Source organism: Hyperolius riggenbachi, chromosome 11, assembly GCF_040937935.1.
Source record: "Hyperolius riggenbachi isolate aHypRig1 chromosome 11, aHypRig1.pri, whole genome shotgun sequence".
NCBI classification, from domain to species: Eukaryota; Metazoa; Chordata; class Amphibia; order Anura; family Hyperoliidae; genus Hyperolius; species Hyperolius riggenbachi.
The window spans coordinates 37,964,464-37,987,987 of NC_090656.1; the positions used below are offsets into that span (position 1 = coordinate 37,964,464).

The following is a 23,524-nucleotide window of genomic DNA, read 5'->3' on the forward strand; positions in this document are numbered from 1 at the left end:
TCACCACCAGGTTCACCCAATGGGCTGTGTAGGTAATGTAGCAGCCCTGCCCGTGCTTGGCAGACCAGCCATCCATGGTCAGGTGTACCCTTGACCCAACGCTCTTCGCAAGAGATGACACCACTTGCCTCTCAACTTCACGGTGCAGTTGGGGTATGGCCTTTCTCGAAAAATAAGTGCGGCCTGGCATCTTCCACTGCGGTGTTCCGATGGCCACAAATTTACGGAAGGCCTCAGAGTCCACCAGCCGGTATGGTAACAGCTGGCGAGCTAACAGTTCCACCACGCCAGCTGTCAGACGCCGGGCAAGGGGGTGACTGGCCAAAAGTGGCTTCTTCCGCTCAAACATTTCCTTCACGGACACCTGACTGCTGCTGTGGGCAGAGGAGCAGGAACCGGTCAAGGGCAGAGGCGGAGTGGAGGAGGGTGCCTGTGAAGGTGCAAGGGAGAAAGCGGCAGAAGCAGATGATGCACCTGAAGGAGGAAGAGGAGAAGGAGGGTGACTTTTCTTTTGTGTGCTGCTGCTGCTTTTGCTCAGGTGGCCATCCCATTGCTGTTTGTGCCTTTTCTCCAGGTGCCTTCGTAAGGCACTTGTCCCTACGTGAGTGTTGGCCTTTCCACGGCTCAATTTTTGTTGGCAGAGCGAACAGATGGCTTTGGTCCGATCTGAGGCACACACATTAAAAAATTTCCACACCGCTGAGCCACCCTGGGATGTGGGCACTATGGGGACCTCAGCAGCTGATGCTGAAGGGCAAGTTGGCTGGCTGTACATAGGTGGTGGCGATACATGGTGCCGGACTCTGCCACCAGCTGTTTCTGACGAAGAGCTGCCCCAGCTTCTTTCAGCAACTTCTATCCTCCTACTACTCTCTGACTCCCCCTCTGAACTGTCCCCCTCTTCATCTCCTCTATTGGGAACATACAGAGGATCCCTATCATCGTCATCATCGTAATCATCCTGCCCAGCTTCGCTTGACTCAGAAAAATCCAAACATGCACCATCAGTAGGTCCTTCATCCTCCTTACACGTTACATCCATAGTGTTGCCGCGTAACGCAGACATATGAGCTGGTGAAAATTCATCTGGCTGTAACAATGGCTGTGCATCAGTGATTTCACCACCACTAAATAATTCTTGTGAAGTGTCAAATGCAGCGGAAGTGGTGCTAGTAGTAGCGCTGGTGGCTGAGCAAGATGAGGTGTTCTGTGTCGCTAAATACTCAACCACGTCCTGACAATCTTGGGAGGTGATGGGACGTTAACAAAGATACGAGGTCGGCACTCCACTGGCGATAATAAACTTGCGTTTATTGAAAGAGCTGCAAACACGACATGTTTCGGGGTCACCCCCTTCCTCAAGTGTACATATACCTTGACACTCAGTCTTCTAATATACCACAACCACTAAAGTGCACCACACCCTACAATACAGGACACACCCCTCCGGTCAGCAGACCAAAGTGATGTCATACGGATTAACCCTGCAGGATCAATCCCAGAAATAACTTACTGGGCACTACATATATAATGTCTACCCAGCTAAACACTGAGGTAAACATGAGTATAGCATACATAAGCCTAAGCAGTAGTACAAACATGCGGGCCATATTAGTCAATTAATGTCATTTATGCAACGACTCACAGATAACATATTATCGTAACATATTGGTGGAGTGGTGAGCCACGGAGTGTTTGAGCACCGGCGGACCAGGTGTGTGAAGCCTGGGTGGGTGAGGACCCCGGCATCCTGACTGTTTGAGGTGATGGGACGTGCCTTCTTCCGAGCACTGTACTGTGGGCCAGGTCCACACGAAATTACATTTACACGACCTCGCGCAGACCTGCCGGGTGGCCTTCCTCTGCCTCTGCCACTACCTCTTCCTCTTCCTCTACCTGTTTTGTCCATATCGGGTATGCACGGAGTGGTATATCACACTGCGTGCACTCACGTAGGTAGGTGGGTTCACTTAACTGCACAGGTATGCGCACTAATGCGGTGGGTTCACTGAACAGTACAGGTATACAGTGGCGGGTTCACTGAACACAACAGGTATGCAGTGGCCGGTTCACTGAACAGGTATGCAGTGGCAGGTTCACTGAACACAACAGGTATGCAGTGGCGGGTTCACTGAACAGGTATACAGTGGCGGGTCCACTGAACAGAACAGGTATACAGTGGCGGGTCCACTGAACAGAACAGGTATACAGTGGCGGGTCCACTGAACAGAACAGGTATACAGTGGCGGGTTCACAGAACAGGTATACAGTGGCGGGTCCACTGAACAGAACAGGTATACAGTGGCGGGTTCACAGAACAGGTATGCAGTGGCAGGATCACTGAACACAATAGGTATGCAGTGGCGTGTTCACTAAACAGGTATACAGTGGCGGGTCCACTGAACAGAACAGGTATACAGTGGCGGGTTCACAGAACAGGTATGCAGTGGCAGGATCACTGAACACAATAGGTATGCAGTGGCGTGTTCACTAAACAGGTATACAGTGGCGGGTCCACTGAACAGAACAGGTATACAGTGGCGGGTTCACTGAACAGGTATACAGTGGCGGGTCCACTGAACAGAACAGGTATACAGTGGCGGGTTCACAGAACAGGTATACAGTGGCGGGTTCACAGAACAGGTATGCAGTGGCAGGTTCACTGAACACAACAGGTATGCAGTGGCGGGTTCACTGAACAGGTATACAGTGGCGGGTCCACTGAACAGAACAGGTATACAGTGACGGGTCCACTGAACAGAACAGGTATACAGTGGCGGGTCCACTGAACAGAACAGGTATACAGTGGCGGGTTCACAGAACAGGTATACAGTGGCGGGTCCACTGAACAGAACAGGTATACAGTGGCGGGTTCACAGAACAGGTATGCAGTGGCAGGATCACTGAACACAATAGGTATGCAGTGGCGTGTTCACTAAACAGGTATACAGTGGCGGGTCCACTGAACAGAACAGGTATACAGTGGCGGGTCCACTGAACAGAACAGGTATACAGTGGCGGGTTCACAGACCAGGTATGCAGTGGCAGGTTCACTGAACACAACAGGTATGCAGTGGCGGGTTCACTGAACAGGTATACAGTGGCGGGTCCACTGAACAGAACAGGTATACAGTGGCGGGTCCACTGAACAGAACAGGTATACAGTGGCGGGTCCACTGAACAGAACAGGTATACAGTGGCGGGTTCACTGAACAGGTATACAGTGGCGGGTCCACTGAACAGAACAGGTATACAGTGGCGGGTTCACAGAACAGGTATGCAGTGGCAGGTTCACTGAACACAACAGGTATGCAGTGGCGGGTTCACTGAACAGGTATACAGTGGCGGGTCCACTGAACAGAACAGGTATACAGTGGCGGGTCCACTGAACAGAACAGGTATACAGTGGCGGGTTCACAGAACAGGTATACAGTGGCGGGTCCACTGAACAGAACAGGTATACAGTGGCGGGTTCACAGAACAGGTATGCAGTGGCAGGATCACTGAACAGGTATGCAGTGGCAGGATCACTGAACAGGTATGGAGTGGCAGGATCACAGTACAGGTATGCAGTGGGCTGAGGGCTCACTGAACAGAACAGGTATGCAGTGGCAGGATCACTGAACAGGTATGGAGTGGCAGGATCACAGTACAGGTATGCAGTGGGCTGAGGGCTCACTGAACAGAACAGGTATGCAGTGGCAGGATCACTGAACAGGTATGCAGTGGCAGGATCACAGTACAGGTATGCAGTGGGCTGAGGGCTCACTGAACAGAACAGGCATGCAGCCAGGAAGAAGTTAAGCCTAACTAATCTTTCCCTATATGAGAGACTGCAGCAGCTCGCCCTACTCTCACTAATGCAGGCACACGAGTGGCCGTAATGGCCGCCGCTGCCTGCCTTATATAAGGGGGGGTGGGGCTCCAGGGGCTAGTGTAGCCTAATTGGCTACACTGGGCCTGCTGACTGTGATGTAGAGGGTCAAAGTTGACCCTCAGTGCATTATGGGGCGAACCGAACTTCTTCCGCAAAAGGTTCGCGTGCGGTACCCGCACGCGAACCACCTACGTTCGCGCGAACCACGTTCGCCGGCGAACCGTTCGGCCCAACTCTACTTGTCACACTACGTCTACATATAAGTCTACATCGCAACTTCTGCTCCGCTATATCTGCCTACTCCTCCTCCTTGTTGCTGGGGACATTTCACCTAACCCTGGACCCCCACTCCCCCCTGCTAATCACACTGTTTGCAATAAATCAAATTTCCCTCCCTCTTACTGTAACCTTATTAATATTCCACTCCTTCCCCCTACACCCCCTCCGATCTCGGCTGCCCTCTGGAATGCCCGCTCAGTCTGCAACAAACTGCCCATTATCCATGATCTTTTCATTTCCAATGCTTTCACATTCTTTAGGATCACTGAAACCTGGCTGACCCTTTCTGACACAGTCTCACCTGCCGCCCTCTCCTATGGAGGTTTCCACTTTAGCCACACTCCTAGAAGTGGGAATAAACATGGTGGTGGTGTGGGCATTCTCCTCTCAGATAAATGCTCCTTCAAGCCTCTCACTCCTATTCCCTCTCTCTCCCTGCCGTCCTTTGAAGTCCATGCAGTCCGACTATACTCTCCCTCGAACCTCCAAATTGCAGTTATTTACCGCCCTCCAGGCCCTGCTTCTGTTTTCTTAGATCATTTCTCTGCCTGGCTTCTCCAGTTCCTATCCTCTGACATCCCTACCATGGGCGTCCGCACATATGGCAAAACCGGGCATCTGCCCGAGCCTGGCCGCCCGCTGCCCCCCCCTGGCCGCGTGCCCGTGCAGCCAGCAGGAGGGGAACACGCAGAGAAGAGAGAGAGCGCTATGGGCACAGTGGGGAAGGGCGGACGTCTCCCCCCCTTCCCTCACCTTAGGGGTCTCTCTCTCCCTCGCTGTCCCCTCCGGAATGAAGTGTGCAGCGGCTGGCAGCGGTGGGCGGAACTTACCTCCTCTCGCTCCTGCGCTGGAAGTTCTGGTGCCGCACTCTGGTCTGGATCAGGCCAGAGTAGCGGCTAATCCATCCGGCGCGTGCGACGAGAGGAGGTAAGTTCCGCCCACCGCTGCCAGCCGCTGCACACTTCATTCCGGACTCCGGAGGGGAGAGCGAGAGAGGGAGGGAATGCCCCCTAAGGTGAGTGCCCATAGCTCTCCCTCTTCTCTCCGCTGCTCCCCTCCTCCTGCACACATGGCCACTTTTTCTGGGGACATATCCCCCTGGCTACATATACCGGGACATATACCCCTGCCTACATATACTGGGACATATACCCCTGCCTACATATACTGGGACATATACCCCTGCCTACATATACTGTCTGGGACATATACCCCTGCCTACATATACTGTCTGGGACATATACCCCTGCCTACATATACTGTCTGGGACATATACCCCTGCCTACATATACTGGGACATATACCCCTGCCTACATATACCCCTGCCTACATATACTGTCTGGGACATATACCCCTGCCTACATATACTGTCTGGGACATATACCCCTGCCTACATATACTGGGACATATACCCCTGCCTACATATACTGGGACATATACCCCTGCCTACATATACTGTCTGGGACATATACCCCTGCCTACATATACTGTCTGGGACATATACCCCTGCCTACATATACTGTCTGGGACATATACCCCTGCCTACATATACTGTCTGGGACATATACCCCTGCCTACATATACCCCTGCCTACATATACTGTCTGGGACATATACCCCTGCCTACATATACTGGGACATATACCCCTGCCTACATATACTGGGACATATACCCCTGCCTACATATACTGGGACATATACACCTGCCTACATATACTGGGACATATACCCATTGCCTACATATACTGGGACATATACCCCTGCCTACATATACTGGGACATATACCCCCGCCTACATATACTGGGACATATACCCCTGCCTACATATACTGGGACATATACCCCTGCCTACATATACTGGGACATATCCCCCTGGCTACATATACTGGGACATATACCCCCTGCCTACATATACTGGGACATATACCCTTGCCTACATATACTGGGCACATATACCCCTGGCTACCTGTTCTGGGGACATCTCTACCCCTGGCTACCAGTTCTGGGGACATCTATACCGCTGGCCACCTATTCTGGGGACACCTATAGACCTGGGGCTACCTATTTTTGGGGAACCACTGCTGTCAGATTGAGTGTATTTTGGGGAACTGCTGCCAGGTGAGAGGTGTCTACATATTAAGGGGGCATTCTGCCTATTTATGTGAAAAGCTGTCTATTTATGTGCCTCATGACTGCTGAATTTGTCTTGTTGCGGGCCTCATGGTTACTGACTTTGTCTTGTTGGGGGCCTCATGATTTGTTGGGGGCCTCAAGATTGCTGAATTTGTCTTGTTGGGGGCCTCATGATTGCTGAATTTGTCTTGTTGGGGGCCTCATGATTGCTGAATTTGTCTTGTTGGGGGCCTCATGATTGCTGAGTTGGTCATGTTGGGGGCCTCATGATTGCTGAATTTGTCTTGATGGGGGGGCCTCATGATTGCTGAATTTGTCTTGTTGGGGGTCACATGATTGCTAACTGCGAGACTATGGAAAAAGCTGAATCATCATCATATGAGACAATAGCATTAAACCTACTTTTTCTGCTTTTTAAAACAGAAAATGAAACTGGGAGGTTCTAAAAAAAATGAATAATTTTTTTCAGGAGTACGATGGATGAAATTGTTTATCTTCACAGTTTATTTTCAACTTAATTTTCCATAATGTTCATGTATGAGTTAAAACGTTTGTATTTAGTTTAAATTGCTGTTGGCACTTTGTGATAGTAAAGTGACTTTGCAGTTTGGACACTCGACCTCCAAAAGGTTCGCCACCACTGTCCTAATCTAATGTCCCACCATTGCTTAGTTCATGTAAACTTGTCTCCACCCACGACCACACCCACATTCTGGTTCATGACCACACCCATTTTTCGGCGCATGACGTAGCTCCATTTTTTGGCGCGCGTAGCGCGCCACACACCAGCCCAAATTTTTAACTCCCCACTTTTTGCCCCCCCCTGTAAAATTTTCTGCGGACGCCCATGATCCCTACCATCATCATGGGTGATTTTACCATTCCTATTGACACCGATAACACCGTCTCCAAAAAACTTCTATCACTCACTTCATCCTATGGCTTGTCTCAGTGGTCCTCTACCTCAACCCACACTGTTGGCCATACGCTTGACCTCGTATTCACTCGTCTATGTTCTGTCACTGATTTTACTAATGATCCACTACCACTCTCTGACCATAACCTACTTCGCTTCTCTCTCTCCCCCTCTTTTCCTACCACCCTGGCACAAGCACGCTCACATATTCGCAGAAACTATCGCAATCTAGACATGCAATCTGTCTCTGATGCCCTGGCACCTCTGATCACACAATCCTTCACTGACCCAGACTCGGCTGCTATACACTACAGCAGCTCCATTACAAAAGTCATGGATGACTTCGCCCCCCTCGTCAATGCCCGCCCTCACCGTGTCTGTCGCCAACCCTGGATGACCAAAACCACTTAACAGTTAAAAAGATGTTCTAGGGCAGCTGAACGGCGCTGGAGGAAAAGTAACACAAGTGAGGACTTCATCTCATATAAAATTGCCTTGAACAACTTCAGAAATGCACTCTGTGGCAAAAAAGTCCTATTTTTCTTCCCTAATATGCACCCATTTACACAATCCAAAACGCTTGTTTAGCACCTTCAACTCCATTCTCGATCCCCCTCCTCCTCCTCCTTCATCTTGCTTATCAGCTGAAGAATTTGCAACATACTTCACTGATAAAATTTACAAGATCAGAAGTGAATTCTCCACGCAGCCCTCAAATCCCACCTCCCATTGACTGCTCTCTAACTGCCTTCTCTCCACTCTCTGAACACTCTCTCTCCTCTGTAATTGCCAAAACTAATCTAACCACCTGTTCTTTGGATCCTATTCCCTCCCATTTCATTCCGCAGCTATCCTCATCTCTCTTGCCTGCACTAACAACGGCATCTTTCCGTCCCCACTCAAAAAAGCTGTTGTGACACCACTACTTAAAAAACCTTCTCTAGATCCTACCAAACTTGCCAACTAACGCCCAGTGTCACTTCTCCCATTTGCATCCAAACTACTTGAACGCCATATACATGCAGAATTAAGCCATTATTTATCTGCTAACTCCCTACTTGATCAGTTCCAGTCTGGCTTTCGCTCTAACCACTCCACGGAAACAGCCCTTACCAAAGTGGCCAATGACCTTCTTACAGCCAAATCAGAAGGTCAATTTTCCATACTCCTCCTTCTTGACCTGTCATCAGCATTTGATACTGTCGACCACACCTTACTCCTACAAATACTTTCAAATGTAGGAATAAAGGGCCTTGCTCTCACATGGTTATCTTCCTACCTCTCTGGAAGGTCCTTCACAGTCTCCTACTCAGATCAAATCTCTTCTCCTCATGCTTTGTCTTTCGAGGTTTCCCAAGGCTCTGTCCTTGGTCCTCTCCTCTTTTCCATCTACATGCACGGTCTTGGTGATCAACTCATTCGGGTTTCAATACCACCTCTATGCAGACGATACACAACTGTACCTCTCTGCCCCAGACCTTAACTCCCTCCTTAAACGTGTTCCTGACTGCTTGTCTGCTATATCCTCCTTCATGTCCTCTCGCTTCCTAAAACTTAATATGAGTAAAACTGAACTAATAATTTTTCCACCGTCTCTGTTCACCTCCCTGCCTGAAGTAACAATAAATGTTAATAACACTCCCATAACTTCAGTTCCCAAAGCTCGGTGCTTGGGGGTGATATTCGACTCATCTCTCTCTTTTATTCCTCATGTTCACTCCATAACCAGCTCCTGCCATCTCCAACTCAAAAACATAGCTCGCATCCGTCCTTTTCTCAATCAAGACACAACTAAAATGTTAAAACAAGCTCTTATAATTTCTCGTCTGGACTACTGCAACATTCTACTCTGTGGACTACCTTCTAACAGACTGGCCCCGCTCCAGTCGGTACTGAACTCAGCTGCTCATCTCATTCATCTTTCTTCTCGATTTTCCTCTGCCGACCCTCTTTGTCAAGCTCTTCACTGGCTGCAAATTAACCAGAGGATTCAGTTCAAACTCCTAACTCTAACCTACAAAGCTCTCCACAATCTCTCTCCCCAGTACATATCCTCACTAATTTAATATCTAATATCAGATCGGCACATGATCTTCTGTTGTCCTCCTCTAGAATCAAATCCTCACATTCACGTTTACAAGACTTCGCACGCGCTTCACCCCTCCTCTGGAATGCCCTCCCTCAACACATCCGTCACTCGCCAACCTTTGTTGCCTTTAAACGCTCTCTAAAAACACACTTATTCCGACAAGCATATGCGCTACCTTAGGCCACTTTGTCCTAAGACCAAATTGCACTCCTACTAGGTATCCTAAAACACACAGCCTCTATGCATTTGCTGCATACTACCCCTCCTCCTGTTTCCCACCTATTCCCTTTAGATTGTAAGCTCGCAAGGGCAGGGCTCTCTCCCCCTTTTGTTTCTTGGTAACCATTATACATTTTATTCATCGTGTTAATTTTATCACTGTCATTACCAATTCTATAATTCGTTTTTGTATCATTCTTTGTATTTTGTCAATAATTATGTAGCTTGTATTTTGGTGTACACCATTGTCTGTATTCTAATGTACCCCATGTTTGTTTCTTACTTTGTACAGCACCACGGAATATGGTGGTGCTTTATAAATCAATAATAATAATAATAATAATAATAATAAAAAAAAATATATATATATATATATATATATATATATATATATATTCCAGTACATACTACACTACATTAAGCTCTCTGTGTCTCCTCTTCCTACCTTATGTACATGTTTGGAGTTAATGACTGTCCACTGACCCCTTACCTGGGGTGTAATTTACCATATGATAATCGCAATCCACAGTGGTGGTCAGGGGTGGTAGCGGTTGCAGGGGAACCAGCAGAAGACGAGATGGCAAAATAAATACAATAATACTGTTAAGTTTTTATTTTTTAAGCAAGAAATGAAGTGTCAGATCCAATACTCCATGTGCTATTTTCCACCTGGGTCCAGAAGCCACATCACATGGGTGCTTCCTGGGAGGAGCCTTACATGGCAGCTTCCTGGGAGCAGTTTTATTACTATTACTTAGTTGCAGTCTTTATGAATACATGCTGAACATTTCTTCTAAGTTTCAGCTAATCTCTAATCACTACCAAGGAGAAGCATATTGACTTCACAGGAATGAGTCAGAAGTCACAAACTGCAACCAAGCTGCAACTGCAAGGAGTCAGAAATAGCAACCCTTATCAAGGAAAATAGTAGTGTTACATAATGTAGATGGTTAATTAGTTGCTGAGTGACAATAGATTGCCTCAAGTGCCAATCTCGCCTCTGTGGACCATTGATTGGCTGGAGCTAAGTGATGAAGTGATAAATTTGGCAAGTGCTAAGTATCATTCCCATTTTTATCCTCAGAGGTGCCATGGGCGTCCTCACCACTAATATGGCTGCCTCAGGCGATGAAGCTGTGAGTTTCAGGTCCTTAATTAACAGACACCAAAGGAATAGTTTTCATGTAGTTGTCAATCTACCTCGCACTTTGCTGCGATAAATGACAAGGATACATTATCACAGGTATCTGTGCCATTAATAGGAATGTTCTCACCTGATTGCGAATGACAGGATGTGCGATGATCGTCTTCTCAAACAGCAGCACCTTGACTTGCCTGTGGACCAGAGAAACAGAAGATGCATCTGACAGAAATGAACAGACATGTTCGCACGATAGGATAAGGTGGTGCAGTCCCATTGTCATATTGGGGATCATTGTTCTGATTAGGGCTGACGAGTAGCATGTTTTCATTTCACTTTTCACTCCAAAGCTTCTTTGTCTTTTCGGCATGTTCATTGTTGTGGCCAAACAACCTCAGAAAACAGTTAGACATTTAAAGGCAACCTGATTTGTGCTTGCATTTCTTTGGTCTTGTTTCTGCAAAGTCCTTAATAGCTGAATAGCATCTTTGTATTCACCAATCTATTCAGGACCGGTTCTAGACTTTTTGCTGCCTGGGGCAAATTTGTGAGCATGCAGTTGCCCCGGTATAGGTTAGCCAGGTACAGTTGCCCCGGTATAGGTTAGCCAGGTACAGTTGCCCCCAGTATAGTTTAGCCAGGTACAGTTGCCCTCAGTATAGATAGCTAGGTGTTGTTGCCCCCAGTATAAGTTAGCCAGGTAGGTGCCCCCAGTACATAGAAAACCTGTTCCCCCTTCCCCCCCTCCCCCCCCCCCCCCCGGGCCTCCTGCAGTTTACAAATGAGACGCAGAGTTGGGGGCATAACTACAAATCATGGGCCCGTCCCCTCCAGAAAAATTTTGATGGGGCCCCTTAATGTTCACAGCCCTTCCCTTGCCTCTCCCTGGTGACTCTCACAGCCTGGGGGCCCATCTTACAAGGGTCATAATGATCTTAACACGCATAACATGTGTAGCCCCAAAAACAACTAATCTGGAGTATGGGAGGGAAGGTTAGTATTTTTGGGCCCTACATATTTATGCGCCCCCCGGAATTGCAGTGGCTGCTCCCCTGTAGTTATGCCCCTCGGCAGTGTGGATCTTGCCTCTCTTGAAAATATCATTAGGGTCCTAGTCTCTCTCATTCTTTCAGACTCTCGGTTACTAGTCTACGGTTCACCATGAAAACATTAAATTAGGGTTCCGCAGTACAAAGGCACTTGTGTGTCTCTCTATTCCAATGCATAGAGGTAAACAAGGGTGTCTGTAATCAGTACAGTGGTGCTGGACAAAACCATCTATAAAGGTATGTGTTTGAAGCCCAAAGCAGGCTATACATTCATCGATTTTCCTTGGATCAGAGTGATCGAATCTGCCAAAAATCAAACAGAAAATTGATGCCATTGCACTTTCATGTTCAACGGACAGAATTCTGATTTTTGGCCTAAAAGAAGTATTGATCAGACTGGACAGAAAATGTAGGTTAATCGTGGCAAGGCAGGAGCAGTGGTTGATCGATAGCACAGGTCTACAAAAAAATATGTTCCGAGACCTGTTTTGGTCATTCCACATAATCTTTGTTTTTTGGTGCGCTGAATCCAAAAATGACCTCCATTTTGTCATACGACCATACCTCCCAACTGGAATATGAGAAAGAGGGACACTTAAGCCATGCCCCCTACGTGGGCTTAAGCCACACCCTAGATTTTGAGAGAGGGTGACAATGGGCGTGACGAGGGTGGGGAGGAGGATGCCAGTGGGTGGGGAGTAGGATGTCAGTGGGAGGGCATGAAGGTGCCACTCTAAGGGGCGAGGAGGGTGCCACTCTGGGTGGGGAGGAAGGTGCCACTATGGGAGGAGATGAAGGTGCCACTCTGAGTGGGGAGGAGGGTGCCGCTCTCAGTGGGAGAGGAGGGTGCCGCTCTCAGTGGGAGAGGAGGGTGCCACTCTCAGTGGGAGAGGAGGGTGCCACTCTCAGTGGGAGAGGAGGGTGCCACTCTCTCAGTGGGAGAGGAGGGTGCCACTCTCTCAGTGGGAGAGGAGGGTGCCACTCTCTCAGTGGGAGAGGAGGGTGCCACTCTCTCAGTGGGAGAGGAGGGTGCCACTCTCTCAGTGGGAGAGGAGGGTGCCACTCTCTCAGTGGGAGAGGAGGGTGCCACTCTCTCAGTGGGAGAGGAGGGTGCCACTCTCAGTGGGAGAGGAGGGTGCCACTCAGTGGGAGAGGAGGGTGCCACTCTGGGTGGGGAGAGAAGGGTGCCACTCTGGGTAGAAGGATGCTACTCTGGTTGGGTGGGGAGAAGGGTGCCACTTTGGGTGGGTAGGTGGGTGCCACTCTGGGGGTAGATGGTGCCACTCTGGGTGGGGAGAAGGGTGCCACTCTGGGTAGGTAGGAGTGGGTGGGTAGGAGGGTGCCACGGTGGGTGGGGAGGAGGGTGCCACTCTGGTTTGGTGGGGAGAAAGGTGCCACTCTGGGTGGGTAGGAGGAGGGTGCCACTCTTGGGAATGTGGAGGGAGGAGTATGCCGCTCTGTGGGGGGGTGAATTGGAGGGTGCCAGTGGACAGAGGAGGGAATGAAGAAAGATCGAGGCACCAGCTGCAGACGGCCGCTGAAGTGTAATGCGGGGAGGGGGGCCGACATCACTCCTCCCTCCCTCCCCTCTCAATCATGTGACCCCCTATTGCGTCCTCTTACTAATGCAGAGAACTTGCGCAACGGGCGTTTAGTTTACCTTTCCATTCCGGCGGCCGGCTTCCTACTTCCTGTTTCGCGTCATGGGAAACAGGAAGTAGAAAGAAGCCGGTCACCAGAATGGAAAGGTAAACGAAACGCCCGCTGCGCAAGTTCTCTGCATTAGTAAGGGGATGCAATAGGGGGTCACATGATGGAGAGGGAGGGAGGGAGGAGTGATGTCGGCCCCCCTCCCCGCATTACACTTCAACGGCCGTCCGCAGCTGGTGCCTCGATCTTTCTTCATTCCCTCCTCTACCTGCCGGGACACAAGGGGCGGTTCCATGGGACAGCGGGACCCCAACCTAGGACCGTCCCGCCGAATCCGGGACATTTGGGGGGCCTGATAGGACATCATGTTTCCTGACAATTTATGTAACTAAGGCAATACCTCAAAATAAATGGAAATATACATATAAAATCAAAGCTTTATTACATTTTTTTTTCATGAAAATCCTTATTTGTACTGAAATGAGTTCACCTACACACACTAAACTCAATTCTTGTTCCCTGAGGCACCTCTTGGTGTATTTACACTCCTGAGTATCATCTGCAATGTCTCTCTGAAGCATCCAACAGTAGTCTGCCATCATTGTGCTTCGTTTTCCCTGGTATCTCCTTTCCATCTCTTTAGGGCCCATTCACACTAGAAATGGCTAAATGCAAACGCTGAACGGATTTCTGGAGTTTTCCAGCGTTTTTTTCTAGAGATTTTTCAGCAATTCACTATACAGAAAAACTTTTTTTTCAGCGTTTTCTAGTTCAATGAGCTCTGTCTGTTTTCCATAAACAGGAAATTACATCTGCAGAGGAAAAAGAGGTGTTTTGTGGGTAAACTGCAAGGTTTGATGGGTAAAATCGCTGGAAAAACTTGATTGTGAACAGAGGTGCCTGGCTCTTCTACTGACCACATATGCTATTGCTCCGTTATTATTGCCTGATGAAGCTGGATCAAACCTGCGAAACGTGTTGCATATTTGGAGTTCATAAATAAAATATATTGACTGTCTTTACTACAGTCGTTGTGTGTCTACTTGGAGGAGGCAAGTCCACCACTACCTCCTCTATTTACCAAGGATTTGTTTTTTAAGCTCATTTAGCTTCCTTTTATCCTTTTGGCGCCTCTGTTCTCCTGCATAATTGATTGTGAACAGGCCAGCGCTTCCAGAGCGATTTACAAGCGCTCCTATACTTAACAGTGAAACGCTAATCGCTCAGAAAATGCTGCAGGCAACACATTTGCGTTTCAGCAAATCGCAAATCACTTAGATGAGAATACTTCCAAATACTATTCATTGTAACAAGCGTTTTTCAAAACGCTAGCGATTTTCAGCGATGCTGAAATCGCTGTAAAGCGCACAAGTGTGAATGGGCCCTTAATGTCTTAGAGGAATCGTTCACCTTGTTCCTCACTCACATCTCCCAAATTTTCAGGAAAGTACATGCCTCCCAACTTATTGAGATAAGAAAGAGGGACACTTAACCACTTCACCCCCAAAGGTTTTTTCCCTAACGGACCAGAGCAATTTTCACCTGTCAATGCTCTTCCCTTTCATTTGCCAATAACTTTTTCAATACTTAATCATAACGAAATGATCTATCCCTTGTTTTTTCACCACAAATTAGGCTTTTTGGGGTTGATATTTGTTTTACGGTAAGTAATAACTTTACTATTTATGCATTTTAAAGGGAAAACATGAAAAATACACAATTTCTACAATTCTATCCCCTATAGTTACCATACACATTTTAGCTGCCTATTTGTCCTGGTTATCACAAGATTTGAATTACGTTCCTAGTACAAAATATGGTGACAATATAATATTTGGAAATAAAGGTGCATTTTTTCTATGTTGTGGTTTTCATTTTCTTATTGCACACTACCAATGATTACAAGCCCCTATTAGCAAAAATAAGAGTAAATATACCCTCATGGCATACCTATTTAAAAAAACTGAGTCCCTAAAGTAACTTTTTATGTATTCTCTTTTCAATTCTGTCACTTTCGTTTTTTTTTTTTTTTTTTTTACAAGGGATTCATTTTTGTACAAAGTAAATGAAAAAAAATTCAAATGTCATAGGCCTCAGATCTCAAACACCCCAAATTCTATTATCTCACTTGTCACGATTAAAATGATACCCTATGTACACAATCAGATGATACCCTATGTACACAATTTTGGGCACACAATACACAGTTAACCATAAGCAGCACCAATTCATTTTTCAAGGCCATTTTTTGCACCAAAAGCAATAGTCATTCTTTCTTAGAAAAGCACATGGAGTGTCTGAACAGCCAAGAAAAGCCATAAATGTCACCATTCTGAAAACTAGAGACCCAGGCCTACTCAAATGCACATTTTTTATTATTTGTTTTACTAAAATTGTACCATAACTTTGAAAATGGTATTTTGTTTACAGTTTTTTTCACATTGCCACAAAAAAAAAAATCAAGCTACATAGGCCTCAGCCTATTATGATTAGGCCCCCGGAGAGATAAGAGCACACTTCCTATTGCGCAGACTGGTCGCGACTGAAGGAAGCTACTGGACTCGGTAGCGGAGCTGCAGGCAGCGGAGGCCGGCGGCGTGGAAGCAAACTGTGCAGATGGGGCTGGAGGAAGCCCCAGGTAAGTATGAAACTTTTTTCCCCGTCTCTGGTACACTTTAAGGTGACACAAGCCTTACATTGGGTATACTGCCAACTGCTAAATCTGCACCAACTTGAAGAAGCAGAGTGACAACAATGTATTGTTTGTGGCAGGTACATCAGTTTGTCAATAAGAGTATTGTGCTCCTGCCAACGTGCATCTCCACAATCTGTCCTGGTGCCTTTGCTGTTCTTCAGGCTTTTTTCATGAACCATTATTGTGCATCTATGAAGGTTCCCTTGTGTCATGCAGTGGTGTGGCACCAGGGCATACAGCAGTTGTGAGTGACCACACTGCAGCCCCTGGACCCGAGGACACCACCAGAGGCTTTGCTTCAGTTGTATTACCTCTTCATTAGTGCTATTCTGGTAATGATCACCTCTATATATACTTTGAATATAAGTAAAAGGACACTTGAAGTGAGAGTGACATGGAGGCTGACATATTTATTTCCTTGTAAACAATACCAGTTGCCTGGCAGTCTCGCTGATCCTCTGCCTCTAAGTAGTGACACACACTGGTTGCATTTTGCAAAAAGTGTACTTGACTGAGGATCACAGCAAAATCGCCATGTTTTTGAAAAATCGTCATCACTGCAACTGATTTTCCATGACTTTTCAAAACTGCGTTAAATTTGATGCGATTTTGCCATGATTGTTATTCAGGTAAATGAGAATGTGTTTTTCAAAACGCAAACACAGCGCAGAACGCAGCCAGTGTGTATCAGCCCTAATACTTTTAGCCATAGACCCTCAACAATCAAAGTGTGACTGGATTAGCTGCCTGCTGGTTTCAGGTGTGCGATTCAGGCACTACTGCAGCCAAAGAGATCAGCAGGACAGCCAGGGAACTGGTATTGTTTAAAGGGGAATAAATATGGTAGCCACCATGTACAGTACCTCTCACTTCAGGTGACCTTTAACATGCTGACCCCCTTCCCCATGTCATTGTTGCCATTGCATGTGGAAAAATAGAGACTTGATGGCTACTGGAATATCAAAATAGAAGCAAGTGCACCAATACAATATAATTAAATAGATTGTCTTCTAGTCAAAACAAAGTTATGATATAATTTTGAAATGTTTTCTACAGATGTTTATCCCATTCAGCCTAATTTGCCATTGACTGAAACATAATAATATAAAAAAATAACAGTATTGACCAGCTGAACTAAGTGCATAAAGTTTCAGTGCAGGCACAGGTATTTCCTTCTCTGTTTTAGGCACTGCTAAATATTTATTATTTATATCCTTGTGGAAACTCTTTGATTGGCTGAATGAATTTTTCTCCACCATGGATTGTCATTGCTACATGCTGCAGTCTTATCAGAGAGATTAATCTACTCCTTTCCACTTGAACAGGAGAATGATGAAATCCCAACATCGACAGAAGCCACACCCACAGAGCATAAAATCTACTCCCTTTATCAAGTTGCTTCTAGCCATGTGATCACATTTTCAAGACAGGTTTTTAAACTACAGAAACATAATTTCGCACACAAAAGGTAAGATTTTAGCACTCTGATTACTAAGTGAATAGATGCTGGTTTTGTTCTATACCTGGAGGTGTGCTTTAAAGCGTACTTGCAGTGACATCATTATAAGTTAAGCATGGGCACATTTAGTACCAATCCTACATACAACTTTTTTGGGTCTCCTTTTTCTACATATATTTTTGAATTGCAAGGGTTACTAACCCAGTTACATAGTTACATAGTTATTTTGGTTGAAAAAAGACATACGTCCATCGAGTTCAACCAGTACAAAGTACAATTCCAGCCTGCTCCCTCACATATCCCTGTTGATCGAGAGGAAGGCGAAAAAACCCTTACAGGGCATGGTCCAATTAGCCCCAAAAGGGGAAAAATCCTTCCCGACTCCAGATGGCAATCAGATAAAATCCCTGAATCAACATCATTAGGCATTACCTAGTAATTGTATCCATGGATGTCTTTCAACGCAAGGAAAGCATCTAAGCCCCCTTTAAATGCAGGTATAAAGTTTGCCATAACGACTTCCTGTGGCAATGCATTCCACATCTTAATCACTCTTACTGTAAAGAACCCTTTCCTAAATAAATGGCTAAAACATTTTTCCTCCATGCGCAGATCATGTCCTCTAGTCCTTTGAGAAGGCCTAGGGACAAAAAGCTCATCCGCCAAGCTATTATATTGCCCTCTGATGTATTTATACATGTTAATTACATCTCCTCTAAGGCGTCTTTTCTCTAGACTAAATAAACCCAGTTTATCTAACCTTTCTTGATAAGCGAGACCTTCCATCCCACGTATCAATTTTGTAGCTCGTCTCTGCACCTGCTCTAAAACTGCAATATCTTTTTTGTAATGTCGTGCCCAGAACTGAATTCCATATTCCAGATGTGGCCTTACTAGAGAGTTAAACAGGGGCAATATTATGCTAGCATCTCGAGTTTTTATTTCCCTTTTAATGCATCCCAAAATGTTGTTAGCTTTAGCTGCAGCGGCTTGGCATTGAGTACGATTATTTAACTTGTTGTCGATGAGTACTCCTAAGTCCTTCTCCAAGTTTGATGTCCCCAACTGTATCCCATTTATTTTGTATGGTGCTAGAACATTGGTACGACCAAAATGCATGACTTTAAATTTTTCAACATTGAATTTCATCTGCCATGTATGTGCCCATATAGCCATCCTATCCAGATCCTGTTGCAATATGACACTATCTTCCTGAGAGTTGATGATTTTGCACAATTTTGTATCCTCTGCAAAAATAGCAACATTGCTCACTACTGCATCTACTAGGTCATTAATAAATAAATTGAAGAGCACTGGACCTAGTACAGACCCCTGTGGGACCCCACTGCTAACAGTCTCCCATTTTGAGTACGATCCATTGACCACAACTCTGTGTTTTCTGTCCATTAGCCAGTTCCCTATCCATGAACACAGACTCTTCCCCAGTCCTTGCATCCTCAACTTTTGCACCAGACTTTTGTGGGGAACAGTGTCGAAGGCCTTTGCAAAGTCCAAGTATATCACATCTACAGCATTCCCAATATCCATATTAGCATTCACTACCTCATAAAAGCTGAGCATGTTAGTCAAACAGGACCTGTTTTTAGTAAACCCATGTTGATGCTGAGAAATAAGATTATTTTCTACTATTAAGTCATGTATAGTATCTCTTAGTAACCCCTCAAATAGTTTGCATACAACTGATGTTATGCTTACAAGTCTATAATTTCCTGGATCAGATTTTTTTCCCTTCTTAAATAATGGGAAAACGTGGGCTGTACGCCAATCCACTGGGACTCTGCCAGTTGAAAGAGAGTCATAAAAGATAAGATAAAGAGGTTTATCTATAACTGAACTTAATTCCCTTAGGACCCGAGGATGCATGCCATCCGGGCCAGGTGCCTTGTCCATTTTTAATTTATTTAGTCTTGCCTTCACTTCTTCCTGCGTTAAGTATTTAATATTACAGTTAGAAGATTAAGACTCTTCTACCTCTGTAATTTGCAACAGTGCTGTTTCCTTTGTGAAGACAGAAGCAAAGAAAGCATTTAATAACTCTGCCTTACCTTGGTCATCAACCATTGAGTTCCCACCCTCATCCTTTAGGAGTCCTATACAGTCAACCTTTCTTTTTTTAGAGTTGATGTACTTGTAAAACTTTTTTGGGTTAGATTTGATATCCCTAGCGATTTGATTTTCAGCTTCGATCTTTGCCAGTCTAATTTCTTTTTTTACAATTTTTATTGCACTCCTTATAATTGCTTAGTGCAGCCTCGGTCCCCTCCTGTTTTAGGACCTTATAGGCATTCTTTTTCCTCTTCATTTTATCCCTAACCTTTCTATTCATCCATAGAGGCCTTTTTTTATTCCTAGACATTTTGTTTCCAGTGCTTTAACTATGTAGAGGGGAAGTTGAATAGCAGCCCCAGCTGACCTGAAAAGGAATTAAGTCAAAACACTTTTATCTGGCTGTACAAACACCCCTGAAAACGAAATAGTGCTGAAAAGTTCAAAAGGTCATTATTTCTCTGTGTGGGAGCTAGATTAACCTGATTTTCTGTCACTCTAACATGTCTGCTATTTACATGTTGATATAGAGTTTAACTTAAATTAAAAATAAGATAAAGGGAAAAGTTCTGTTAGCCATTACTACTTCTGCATAGGTTACCTACAATTACTTATCTCATAAGTTTATTTTCAGTTAAAGTTTGTTTTAACTATTTTAAAATGGGAGCAATAAAACATATAAACGTTTATATATACATTTTTTATTGTGGCAATTTTGATAGTAAACCATAGGCAGCGTGTACAGTTTCATGTTTGCCAAATGTGCTTCCAAAATATCACCTCTGCTTCTATAGTTTTCAGTTCTTTTCTTTATTGCTTGTATGCATTCCTTATCATCCCAAGGCAGAGATTATCAACACTTCAGCGCACACGGAGTACAGTGTGATGATAATGACAATGAGTCCTTAGTGGGGGAAGATTTAAGGTTGCTTCTTTTACACACTGAGTGAGTAGAGTTGTAAGACTTCAGTTCTGACCACAGTAGATTGATTTCTGACCAGCAGAGGGAGGGAATGGATGGGGACAGGACAAACTTGTGGCCCCTTCCTGCTCCTCCCTTATCACCTCTTGTAGGTGATTATGGTAGGTGAAGTTTGGACAGCAACTTGAAATCTAGTTTATCCCAAAAAAAACACACCGTCCTTTCAACAGAACAATAAACTACAAAACCCAGCTAGCCAGGTTCTTTCAATAGACTTAAAGCAGTGGCGTAGCTAAGAAGCTGTGGGCCCCAGTGCAAGTTTTGCATTGGGGCCCTCCAAGCTCTCTATACATAACAATTGATACGCCACACCAAAACCAATCAAGGAGAAAGAAAGGGATGAGAAACAGTGCGTTAATGATCACTGCTTTTCTAATCATCTATAGAAGTGAATATTAACAGCATAGGACCAATAAAGAGCTAATACTGTGGTTGAGGGTCCCTCTAGCACAAGGGCCCTGATGCGGTGGCTACCTCTGCACCCCCTATTGCTACACCCCTGACTTAGTGTACCCGAGGTGACATGTGACATGAGATAAACAGGTTTATGTACAGTACAAAACATATTAATAACCAGGCTGTTTTATTTGTTTTATTTTGCTACTTGAAAGAGTTAATTTCTAGGCATGGAAGTGACAGTTTCTGTCTTGTCAGGAATATAGTAAACATCATCGATGAGCAATTTTTTCTACATATTACATTTTTCTAAATATTTCTGAGAGCAGAGGGAGAGAGAAAAGGCTCAATATAGTTCGGTTTTTCATTTAGGGACACTTAAAGAGACACTGAAGCGAGACTAAATCTCGCTTCAGCTCTCATATATATAGCAGGGGCACGTGTGCCCCTGCTAAAACGCCGCCGTCCCTTCACCCCCAACCCACCCCCCGCAAAAGTTGGTCGGAAATTCGGTCGCTGAAATTGTCTTCCTGGAGGAAGGGCTAACGGCTGCAGCCCTGCCTCCAGTCGCGTCTATCAGACGCGCATCGCCGCCTCTCCCCTGCCCCTCTCAGTGAAGGAAGACTGAGAGGGGCGGTGGAGAGGCGGAGATACGCGCTGACAGACGCGCGTGGGGCAGGGCTGCGGCGGTTAGCCCTGCCCCAACCAGGAAGCGCTCCCCCGCATTACGGAGGGGGTTTGGGGGGACAGGGACCCCCGTTAAGCCGCGGGATAGCGGCATTTTAGCAGGGGCACACGTGCCCCTGCTATATATGAGGTCTGAAGCGAGATCTATTCTCGCTTCAGTCTCTCTTTAATAGACTGCAACTGAGCAGAGACAACAAAACATTCAATCTACTTTCTAAATGTTTAAATATAAAATCATGGGATGTTTTTTTAAAAAAAAAAAAAGGCATTTTTATGCTGGGAATACACGGTACGTTTTCCTCGCTCGATTTCGTGCCTGATCGTTTTCCGTGCTTGATTTCATGCCCGATTCTCATATCTTCCATTCGTTTTCCTTATCTTTTCCCATTGTTCCCTATGCAAAACCGAGCGCGGAATCGATCGATCGGGCGGGTGATCGGACATGTCGGAATTTATCAATCGAGCCATCTTAATGGCTCAGAAACGTACCGTGTATCCCCAGCATTAGAAGTAGAAGGATAAATACAATTGTTTATCTCATCAGTTTATTTTCACCTCGGGTTCACTTTAATTAGCAAAGTACTGACCTGCAATGACTAACAACACTTTGTAACTTTATGTATTCTTAATTAATGTAGGTTTAATATAATATGCAAAGAAAATGAACTGGGACTTCCAAGGTGGACTCTAGGCTAAATTATTAATGCTGTTTTTAAATGTGGATATTATCTGTGTGACATGAAAAAACAATATTACTCCTATGATTGCTCTGATTCAGTTTACGCATGAATATGAGCATTAGCTGATGCAGGCTGTGGAAATAACTCACCTTGGTTGCCACCTCTGATAACCGTGCTCCACACCTTTCTGCATCTTCCCGGTACTTCAGAGCCAGAAGGAGGAAGTATCTGGAATGGGAGGAGGAAGTATTGGGAGGATGGAGAGGAATGTGGAGTGCCCACTCCAAAGGCAGCGACTAAGGTGAGTTACACCCAACTGCCACAGCCTGCGTCAACTAATGCTGGATTCAGTTTTGGCTCATTCCAAAATGAATTTTGCTTTTGCCTGCTCATTCCTAACTAGTTATGTCAGCCTGCAGAACTTTTATTTAAAGATCTTTTTAAAGGATCCTGTGCGTTCTCAGCCTTGCCACTTTATGCTTGTGGAGCTGATCCGAGTGTGATGAGATCAGTGTCACCCCTCCCCCACATCCCCTAGATAGACACACCCGTACAGATGCACTGCATTATGGCAGGCTCACTTTTAAAGCATTTTTTTAAGCTGCTCAAGTGTAAATGTTAAAAGGACACCTGAGGTGAGAGGGATATAGAGGCTGCCATATTTATTTCCTTAAATACCAGTTGCCTGGCTGTCCTGCTGATCTCTTTGGCTGCAGTATTGTCTGAATAACACCAGAAACCAGCATGCAGCTAATCCAGTCACACTTCAGTAAGAGCACCTGATCTGCATGCTTGTTTAAGGGCTATGACTAAATGTATTAGAGGCAGACAACCAGCAGGACTGCCAGGAAATGTGCATTGTTTAAAAGGAAATACATATGTCAGCCTCCATATGTCGCTCACCTTGGGTTCCCTTTAAATACTTGTGGTGTCCAACTAGGACTTAAAGTGAACCTCCAGATTAAAAATCTACTCAGCAGCCCTGAAAAGGCTTGGTGTTTCTTTAACAGTTTCACAGCATCAGAACTTTATTTTTCTTATTCAAGCCTAATTTTTTGGCTGCACAGAAGCTAAAGGTGCGTACACACATGCGACTATAGTCGTTTGTAACGATCGTTCCCCGATCTTTACCAACGACGATCGTTACAAAAAACGAACCAACGACTATTAAGGCAAACGACGAACGAGGCAAATCGCTACAAAACA

At 45.6% G+C, this 23,524-nt stretch overlaps 1 long non-coding RNA gene across 7 annotated transcripts in view; it reads left to right on the forward strand.

Annotated features, from left to right (window-relative positions):
• The window catches only part of LOC137538597 (uncharacterized), an 887,672-nt gene that overhangs the window by 403,098 nt on the left and 461,050 nt on the right, over nucleotides 1-23,524 (forward strand). For all 7 annotated transcript variants that reach the window (XR_011024839.1, XR_011024841.1, XR_011024844.1 and 4 more), the window contains one exon: nucleotides 17,373-17,515. This is a non-coding gene — a long non-coding RNA (uncharacterized lncRNA). The remainder of the gene's footprint in view (nucleotides 1-17,372; nucleotides 17,516-23,524) is intronic.